This window comes from Hordeum vulgare, chromosome 5H, assembly GCF_904849725.1.
Source record: "Hordeum vulgare subsp. vulgare chromosome 5H, MorexV3_pseudomolecules_assembly, whole genome shotgun sequence".
NCBI lineage: Eukaryota > Viridiplantae > Streptophyta > Magnoliopsida > Poales > Poaceae > Hordeum > Hordeum vulgare.
Window position 1 is genome coordinate 278,510,151 of NC_058522.1, and position 11,125 is coordinate 278,521,275.

The window sequence follows — 11,125 nt, forward strand, 5'->3', positions numbered from 1 at the left end:
AAGGTGCGAGGAAGGCGGAGACGGGTCCTGATGTGGCCACGCAGTTTGACTAGGAACTCCAGCGCCGTCCCCTCCGCATAACTCCCTGCAGGAGGCGGGTTCAACATCAGCGAAGGTGCTGGAGAAGTGCTCCGTCTCCCCCGTCCACGACCACCAAGGCGACCGCTGCCCCTCGCCCCTCTTCCGCCTTGGGCGCTCGGGCCACTCTCCACATCTGCGGCTGAAGCGATGGCATGATCCAGGTGAGACCCCCTGGCTGTTGAGGCAGAGAGTGGGGGCCGCCCTCTTCCTCTGGCCATTACCAAGGGCTAGCACTACTCAAGATGAAGATGAAGAACTCGAGTTGGGTGGAGATGTTCTTGGAAGAAAGATGAGCGTCACCTCCTACAATCCCTCGGATTTATAGGGAGGGATGCAGAGGCTGGCTCTCCCCCACTTCCAAGAGCCACCGCCCACTTCCACCAATCCTCTCACCCATGATCACGGGCGAGCAGACGGCTGCCCCGCTCCTCCAATCAGGGGCGCGACGTTCGTGAGGACTTCAAGTCCAGGGCGCCACGTGCCAGCCGACAGCTGTGCATGCAGCACGCATGGAGGAAACAACCAATCGTGGTAGGCCCGCCCCCCGCATGGGTTACTCGACCATCCCATGCACAACTCCCACGTCGCGCATTCAAGAGCGTGCAACGTAAAACTTGGCCGAGAAACCAAACTCCCAGCAATGCCACGATTCTAGGCCGCACGTGCCCGTGCACTGTTTGGACCTAGCCCAACGACTCCTCGCACGCGTGTGTGGCCGAGGCCCGGGGGCTCCTGTCGGTGCAATAAAGAATGGGTCTTCAGCACCCATGATTGGTGCACAGATAGTGGCAGCCCTCAGCGGACCCCGCGAAGAACAACAAGAGGTAGATGTGAAACCCACAAGAATCCGCTAGACAGCTACCTAAGTCATGAAGCGCGGCAAGCCCATTCTTCGCTGGGGGAGGACAACAAAGAACCAGCAGACATGAGAGCGGGGACTAGCCGAACCCCCGGTAGGACAGCAGCCTCGGCAAGGGCACTTTTCAAAGTGCTGTCGGGAATCCCATGGAGGCACCCGAAGCCTCAAGCCCGAAGACCGAGAGCAAGGCCCCGGCAAGCCCCTTCGCCGGGAGGAAGGCAGCAAGACCCTGACAAGCTCCTTGCCGGGAGAGCTGCCAACACTCCAGCGTACCTCACCCCCGACAGGGCCCCGAAGCACCTCCGTGCGAGTGCAACGGCCAACTTCCCCCTAGCCACTTGATATGTGTCGTTCCAATCGACGCGTGTCGAGCGGAACCTGGGGGCACAGTGCCGATGGGACGCACCCTTGTCCCATCCCTATGGCCCAAAATAACCGTCTCAACTTTGTACTAGCTCTAGTACAAAAATGTACTAAGCTTAAGACACTTATTTTGAGAAGGAGGGAGTATATAGGTGCATTAATTTAAATAGCATTAATATGGTGATATAATAAGGAACCCATGTTATGACATGGAAGCAACTGCACTTGCAACTAGCAGTGCTATCCAATGGTTAAGCAAGGGGTAACATATCCAATCAGTGGTTTTCTAGGTTGTAGAAAGGTTGAAGGTTTTCATGACAATGTTGAGAGGCTGATATTTAACAGGTGGTAGGTAGCGAGACATAACAAAAGAAACGAGACAAATAGCATGGCATTGATAGTAATGGTATCTAGGGAAATGGTCATCTTGCCTGAGATCCTGCTTGGTAGAAGAACGAATCCGTGAAGCACGCGAACTGACGTAGTCGAACAGATCGTCACATTCCGACACGCTTGCGGAACACTATCGAGAAAAAGCAAACCGAAAACAAAAATAAACACACGCTATTCACCACACATATGCATGACATGATGCACAACCTAATATGATGCATGTCCATTTCCATTATGCAAGGCATGACATGGCAATTCACAACAGTCAAACACTACACATTAAGTGAAGCTCAATATGAAACAAGTTGCATATTGACGAAACTTCACATACAAATCATGTAGTTCGCACCCGTTTAGGTACATGGCAATATTAAATGTTGTCTAAACAAGGTAACATGTGAAGCATGTTATTCTACACGTCATTCTAGTCGGTTACCGCATATAGCTCATTTGATCAGAGCTACCATTAACAGATACGTGCAACACAAGATATTATGCCATGAATGCAACATGCATGCAATTTTATGAAAACACTGGCAAGAAGGATATGAAGCATGTGTCGCCATGGCGAACGAAAGGGAACCATGGTGGGAAAACAAAAACGATGCCACGACAATGTTCCGGTCCCGATAACTCGATGAGATAGGGGTGCCAACAAATTGGGAGCGTGTGTGTGTCATGCCAAGAATGAAGGGGTGATCCGGGTTACCGGGTTCCCATGTCTCGGGGTCACGACAAAATAGGGACAACATGCAACTAGCATGGCATCTACAAAACAGACAACATCGACTCTCATACAACAATGCATCCATCCACGGGTATCGTCTCGGCGGTATACCTTTGAAGCGTGCCTCTCGGAGCGGTTCGAGTCGTAGCAGTGTAGTTGTACATGGGTAGTCATGGACATCTTGGAAGTAGTGGTACACGGGCCTTCGGCGACGTTAGTCGTACATGGGTTGGAGAGGAACTTGTCAAATCCACGATCTGCGGGAGTCGATGTAGTGGTTCCCATAGTTCTTCATGTGTTGTAGCATCGGCCTTGATGATTCTGAAGGGTACTTGGCGATCCAAGGATGCTCACGTTTGGGGAGGTCTCGGTTTTGGCGATGGTAGCATAGGCACATGGTCATCTTAGCACTTGCGTGATCCAAATCTAACTGACACAAAATACCATGATCTAGGCATCCAAATGGCCAACCCCAACCATCAGCACCACAAGGGAGCAAGGGCCACCACACAACGTTGACAGCAGCAGCACGCAACAGAGGCAGCAGCAAGCAGGCAAATTGGGGCACACGGAAGTGTAGCAGCAGGCACGCAGGCGGCTGCGAGGCTGGACGAGGTTGTCGGATCGGGGGCGATCGGCCTAGATCTGAGCAGCGAGCACACATGGTAGGTGCTCCAAGCCAGCCATGGCTGGGTGGAGCTCGGCTCCATGGCACGGGGCCGGCGATGGCTCTGGTCGCTGCCGCACGGGGAGAACCGGAGATGGCCAGAACATGACAAATCTGATGAGGGGAGGCCGGATCCACTCAACCTCGAGGAGGAGGAGGAGGCACGGGCCAACGGCGGTCGTCGCGCGCAGGTGGAGCAACGCCCTCGGACGGGTCATGGCAGGGGAGCACCGGGCACAACTGCCGCTTGAGTGGCTGACTCGGCGCAGCGGGCTGGGTCTCTGGTGGCTACGGTCAAGGTCAACAGCGGCTGGGGCACGAGCATAGGAGCTCGGGCTGGCTCGCGGGATAGGAGGAGGGAGGAGACGCTATGGGTTGGGCCGATGGAAAATACTAGGTGGGGTGGCGGCGCTGTTGTGAGGCGTTTAGGTTAGCTAGGGCTAGGGTAGGATTAGATTGCATTTCGTATATAAATAGACACTATTTTTACATGGGTCTAATTAGCCCTCCGATCTAAATCGAACGGTTGCGTAAAAATAGGCTAGGGGGTCCAATTGAAAAACCGATGACGGTTTGCGGTAAAACGGGGTTGATCCGGATCCAACGGTTATGACCACCCGGTTTGGGTCTAAGGAACGTTCCGGACTAGGTTGCGGGCAGGTCGGTGCACTATGCGGAGGGGCTTGGGCGGAAATGAGAGGGAAAACAGGCAACCCGGTGACCGAGTTTATAAACCGAAAACGTCCGACGATATGACCGGCTATAGTGCCACTATAGGTTTAATTGTTGGACTACGGAACAAACTCTGATTGTGATGAAATTTGACACGCTGCTTTCCTACACTATATTAAGACCACATGCCAACTTTCAACCCAATCCGAGAATATTTTACACACACTCTTTTTAATGATGCCGCAGGCGCGTGTGCGTGTGTGGTTGGTCTCGAAACGGTCAACGACAAAAACAAAGATAACCGGCAACTACCAACGGATGCATGTTTTGAAAACTTATGGCAACGGAGTGCCGATGCAATGTTGATGATGCGAATGATGTGATGATGAGTGCGACAATCAATCTAATCACACGTCGGCAACGAAATAAAAGGGGAATATTCTGGAGCATCGATCTCGGGCTGTTACACACAACCCTCTTGCCCGTGTTGGGTGCAATTTATTGCTTCTTTTTGTGCAGTCACTGAAGACGGGGGTTGGTTGTTACTCCTATTGGTTCGATAAACCTTGTTTCTCTACTAAAGGAAATACTTACCTATATTGTGATGCGTCACCCGTTCCTCTTCATGGAAAACCCAACATAGATCACAAGTATCATTCATGTGTATGTTACCGAACGTACATGGTCACAAGCTTAAGGTAATCACGATATATTGAGTGTTAGTAGCACATGAGTAATCAGAAATACTTAGGAAACAGTTTTGGGGTCACCGTAAGACTGTATGTTTGCAATATGTGGAGAGGACATTCTTTAAGTGTTTGGTTCGAGGGGGGCCATTGGGTAATGGTTCAAGGGATTTCATCGATGATCTATACCAACTCATCTTCCGCTTCAACTTGGAGTTTTTTTAACTATACACAGTAGGGCAATCTCCCAACTGCAATTTTTATTTCCTTAAAGATGTAAGCAATAGTCCCATGGTTTGAGGTAAGCCAAGTAAAGAAACAAGAAACAAGAAGGACAGAAGAACAAAAGAGAAAAGGAAAAGATAAAAGAAACTAAAGTAAAGAGAGAGGAAAAGTAAGTGGAGGTTATCTACTCAAATATTGAAGTCTGTAGCCTAGCTCTTTTTGGTCCTGAATCAAAGAGTTTATCTATGAATGTGTGATGAATATTTTAGAATATAAGGTTGTTCCTGGTCATCCAGATGGCCCATGAAGCCAAGATGACAATTTCCATAAATAGAGGCACTTGGAATTTCTGCGTTAAATCTGCAAAATCTTCCATAATCAAAAAATTGCTTTGTCTCGCAAGGAAAATCAGGTCCCAACATTGAGAAACAATGGGAGATGTCCACAAAAGGTGGTGTAGTGTTTCTTCATGTTGACAATTGAAGGAGGCACAAAACATGGTGAAAGATCTTTGTCTAAGCAGGTTTTGTTTGTTCAATTTGCCATGCAACAAACTCCAGAAAAAACCTTTTGTTTGGGCTGACAAGAACAGTTCCAAATCCATTGGAATTGTTGGGGATATAGCTCCTTGTATTAGTGGAGTCCCTGAATTCATATCTTCTCAATGTGTGACATAGATCTTCCACACTCTCAAATTCCTCAAAAGCTTTTCATTTGAGAGGCGGGCAGAATAAGTCTTCTAGGTATTCATGCTGCAAAATTCTATAGAAAAGAAGTCAAGGTCTTTGAAAAAATATAAAAGGTGGGGGAACATGTTTTGAAGGCAAGCAGAGTGCTAGAGGCTAGTCCAGAAGATGGCACTCTTTCCATCTCTAACATTGCATATAGCCAAGGATTAAAAATTCTCCACTAGCCTTAAATTTGATTTCCACGAGAATGATCATATCTGGTTGTTACCACGAAGTTGTCCATCATAATAGTATTCCCATATCAGATTGAACCATGGAATGTTGTTTTTGTTGTAAGAATTTTGAAAGTTCTTAAGGAGTAGAGCTTTATTTTGTACAAAAATATCTACGACACCAAGTCCTCCTTGATTTTTTGATCTGCAAATAGTGGCCCAAGCCACTATAGCAGGTCTATGGTCCTGTAGGTCAAGGCATCTCCAAAGACAATGTCTCAGGTACTTGATGACTGGATTTTTAATGGTTAGTGGCACATAAAGGCATTTCGTGAAGTAGATGATCAAGGAATTGAACACTGATTTAACTAGAATGTGTCTTCCAGCAAGAATCATAAAAGTAGACATGCCCACTAGTTTTTCTGCAACTCTATTAACATGTGGAAGATTTTGTTCAACAGTTGGCTTATGAAGACCCAAAGGCAAGCCATGATAATTGAAGGGGTGGTGGACCTTTCTTACAGTTGAAGGTATTATTCAATATCTCCAGTTTCTGATCCGGTACATGACTAGTAATGAGATTTGACTTATGATAATTCACCTTGAGCCCAATGACCTTAGCAAGATTATTAAGTAGGTCCTTTAGGGAGGGTAGTTGTTTAGCATCATCCTAGAGAAGCACTAGAGTATCATCTACATACCACACTATGATAATTGTGGTCTGGGTTGGCTTTTTCCCCGGAGAGGAAGGAATATTGTAGCACAGTAGAGGTAAGTATTTCCCTCAGTGAGAACCAAGGTTCCCGAATCACATAATTTCCCGTCTTCAGTGCCTATGCAGAATGCGCTCAAGAGGGTTGTCAATCCACTTGAACTCGTTACATGCAAGCAATAAGTAGTGTAGATGGATAGTTTGATGAATAAAAAAAATGGCAGCAACGTATTTTGGGTTTTGCAATTATATTTGTGAATAGACCTGGGGTCCATAGGTTTCGCTATAGACTTCTCTCTCGTAGAAAGCATACGGTGGGTAAAAAAATTACTATTTGGAAATTGATAGAAAAACACATAGTTATGAAATATTATTCATGGAAATGATCATTACTTATAGGCATCATGATCATAAGCAATTAGATTGACTCCTACTTGCATATACTAATATTACTCCACCTGTCGACCGCTATCCAGCATGCATCTAGAGTATTAAGTAAAAAATAGAGTAATGCTTGGAGGATGATGATATGGTGTAGACAAAATAAATCCAATTAATATGAATGAACCCCATCGTTTTACCTTTATTCGCAGCAATATAATATGTGTCATGTACCTTTCTGTTGCTGGGGTTGTGCACCTTAAGATTCAACCCAATACAATGCACCTCTCGAGATGAAGATAAATCACTCTAGTTAGCCAAACCAAAGCAATAGATCGAAGAGAATTACGAAGCTATCATAGTCTTGCATATATATGAAAGAACATCAAGGAAATTAATATAATCTCGTGACTAATAAGATCCCAAAATACATCATATCCCAACAAACGCAAAACACAAGAGTGATTGCATAAGATAGTTGACCGCGGGAATCGCGGTCGTCATGGTAACAAAGAACATAGAGAGAGAGATAGCCATCTAGGTACTAACCACAGACCCATAGGTCTGTAGCGAACTACTCACACATCACCATTGTAGCGGCAAGGTGGATGTAGAGGCCCTCCACGATCGATCACCCCTCCGACGGGGAACCAGAACATGGCTGCAAATGGGCACACGACAAAACAGAGACTTGTGACGACGAAAAAAGTGTTTTTGAAGGCTCCCTATGGTTTTTGCGATATTAGTGAATTTGTAAGGTAGAGAACAAGGGTTGGAGGAATGGGAGATAACCCCAAGCCATCAAGGCGCGTCCACCCCCCTCAGCATGCCCTATTGTCTTGGGGGCGCCTTGTGCGCCCTCTCGTCATCCTCCGACGCTTCCAGGTCCTTATTTTGTCTAGAACAAATCATCAAACTTTTTTGGGGGTAATTGGAACTATTTTGGTATAGTACTCGTGAAAAGTCGATAATATGGAGAAAACAACAATTGGCACTTGGCACTGGGTTAATAGGTTAGTGCTCAAAAATAATAAAATCAGCAAGTAAATGCTTAAAAAGTATGCTACAATGATAATATAATAGCATGGAAAAATAAAAAAAATTATAGATATGTTAGAGACGTATCAGCATCCCCAAGCTTAATTCATGCTGCTCCTTGAGTAGGTAAAACAAAATTTTAATGTGACATGCTATCCTACATGTAATATTTTGCACGTATGATCATTGAGAAATGATGAATTAACAAACATCAACATAGTAATATCCATGAGCACAAGTAACACAATTATCAATTTTCAAAATATACTATCCTTAAAGAAAGTTTACTCCCCATTCATTTTATTATATTAGCATGGAATGGCTCCATCTTCACCACATAAATACAAATTTCAAGCACCACGGTGTTACGCGAGACAATTGGATCATAATTTTTAAAGCGCTTCAACTTTTTATACCTCACTCAATACATGAGCGCGAACCATATATATATATAGCATATAGGTGGAATATAATATGGTGGTAAGTTTCAAAGGGGTAAAAGTAGAGACGAAAGTCTCGCATCAACTAGGCGGATCAATAGGCTATGGAGATGCCCATCAATCGATATCAATGCAAGGAGTAGGGATTCCCATGCAACACATGCACTAGCGCTATAGGTGTATGAAAGCTCAACTAAAGCTAAGTGGGTGTGCATCCAACTTGCTTTCTCATGAAGACCTCGGGCATTTGAGGAAGCTCGTCATCGGAATATACAAGACAAGTTCTATAATGAAAAATTCCCACTAGTATATGAAAGTGACAAAATATGAGACTCTCTATATGAAAACATGGTGCTACTTTGAAGCACAAGTGTGGAAAAAGAGGTACCGAAGAGGCTAGGAAATGTGTGGAGGTTAGAGTGCATACATCCATGGATTCACATTAGTCATAAAGAACATACGTACTTATTGCAAAGTTTTATTAGCTCTCTCAAAGAAAAGTACTACTCGCATGCCCCTAGGGAGGAGTTAACCATCGCGCGCCCTGACCTAAACAACACTAGGATTTCAACAAGTAATAAGAATGCTCACACATCATAACCATGTCATAACCAATATTTAGATGAATATCAAATTAACACCCATTTACTATAGATATTTCTACGAATCAACAACCATGCACACACCCCCTTTCAAATTACCACATCAATATCATTAACCCATAATTTCTCTTTTATGTGGTACATGAAGGTTTTGATTATGCACTCCTTGAATATCTATTAGTTTTGGACTTGTCTTGTAACCCATGAAAATTACCGTCACTATTTGTTAACTATCAAACAAATTTTGTGAATAATGAGATTGCCATTATTTCTATAAAATCTATATGCCACCGTGTTCTAAAAGATATAAGTGAAGCACTAGAGCAACTGTTTAGATCAAAATATATAAGTGAAGCACATATATTATTCTTACAAATTATGGTGAACATGTGTGTCTCTCAAGTGGGTGTGTCGAGAAAACAATGACTGTAGAAAACTAAAACAAAATCAAACTAAAGCACATGGTGCTCCAAGCAAAACACATATCATGTGATGAATAAAAATGTAGCTCCAAGTAGGGATGGCAATGGGTCCGGTTTGGGGCGGGTGCAGCTCGTCCAAATCAAACCCATGACCCATCTTCTTGCCCTCTACCCATCCACCTAAGCATCCATTGGCAGAAATTGTGCCAATGCCCCAACCCAAATACCCATGGATCTCCAAGGGCATAGAAAAATCAGCATAGAGCCTTCACAAAGATCAAACGAAACCATTGTCATGGGAATGACCCTAACAATAGTACCTAGGGGTACAAACAATGGGGTAAAGTCTAACTAGGCGCAGTGGATGCACTCAGATTTACGAGTTCAGGCCCCACTCGGAAGTGGTAACAACCCTACGTCTCGAGCCCTGAGGATGATGTTTTCTTATGGGGTGGAAAAGATTACAATGTGCTGAACCCTTGAGCTAGACCCTAGGAGTGGCTTATATAGTTGCTGCCACGATCGGCCATGCTTCATTACAAGGTGATTAATGTTAATAAAGAGGGAACTTACTAGAAACGGGAGCTTTAACCCTCGTCGTTACTGGTACCATGAGTCTTCATTGCACTTCACGTGATGGATTAAGTCCTTAGTCGTTGCAGCCTCTTTGGTGTCTTCACCTTGCTGTGGTCCGAGTGCCAGGATGCATGTGACTGACACAAGGTGGTCCGGGTGACTTCAGGCAGGCCAAGTGATGGTTGCTGAACCGAGTAAGGTCGAGGCTATACCGGTGACTTTAAGGACACTCGTGTGTGTAAGTGACCCTAGGTAGGCCTGTGGAGACAGGTCTATATGCCTACCCCTAATGTACAACCCCATCAGTTGCCCCCGAATCAGTTGAGGTTTTGCAAGCCGACTGAATAACTTCCTTCGATGTCTCTAGAGATTCTTGGGCTACAGCTCGGGCCTGTGTCATTCCGACTCTCGGCAAACCTCGACGGATTGAAGAGTGATGCATTCCGACTGTCTAGTCATACGGGTACGTCTGTAGTCGGTGATGATGGACTATCTTTCGGGAAAATAGATTCCATGAGTTGGGTGTACGAGAGCCCTGAACTCCGTGTGCTCAATCGGCGAGCGGGGATGGATACATACTTGCATTGGGAGAAGCAGGATTGGGTTATCTTCATTGATTTCCCGTATGATCGGGGCCCCGTAGGGGGCGAGCGAAAGGATCATTCAGATCACCTCCTCACATGCCGCTGATACAGAATCCATTTAGGATATGAGGTGGGAGAGATTTTTTGAATCGAGGTAGCGCGCGCGGAGGCGGCAGTTTCGGCACAGACGTAGGTAGTGGGAGTAGTGGGATGACACCCTGATTTCCGTGCTTGTAATGTCGCTATCATGCTATAGTGTGTGTGATCCGTGAAACACCGCAGATCTTCCTTGGTTCGGTGATGTGCTAGATGGGGAAACTTGTTTTTGGGTATTTAAGGCTTGGGACAAGAGAGGGAGAGATTACCGCATCCTAGAACCAGGTTCTTCCCATCTCCGCTTCCGCCACTTGCATCCAAAGACGAGATCCGTCGGTTCTCTACGTCGATCCTCGGCAACTGCCTCTCCGCCGCCGACCATGGTGAAGGGATCGACGTCGAGGGCCGAGTGGTCCAAGAGGGGGTCGCGTGGATCCTCCTCGAGCGTCGGAGTGCTCCCGCGAGGGTGGATCCAGGGCAACTAGATGTCGTCCTGTGTCTCGGAGGGGCGGCTGTTGGAGCTGGAGGGCCAAGGCTTGATCTCCGAGGGGAGCTAGCGACTGCCTAGGGATGGCAATATTGAGGCGGTGCCTCAGAACGACGAGCAGGATCTCTTGGTCACCCACATTGATCGAGGTTTTTCTCTGCCTCTGCACCCATTCTTCCGAGCGTTTCTTGCTTTATTTGGGGCTCACCTCCA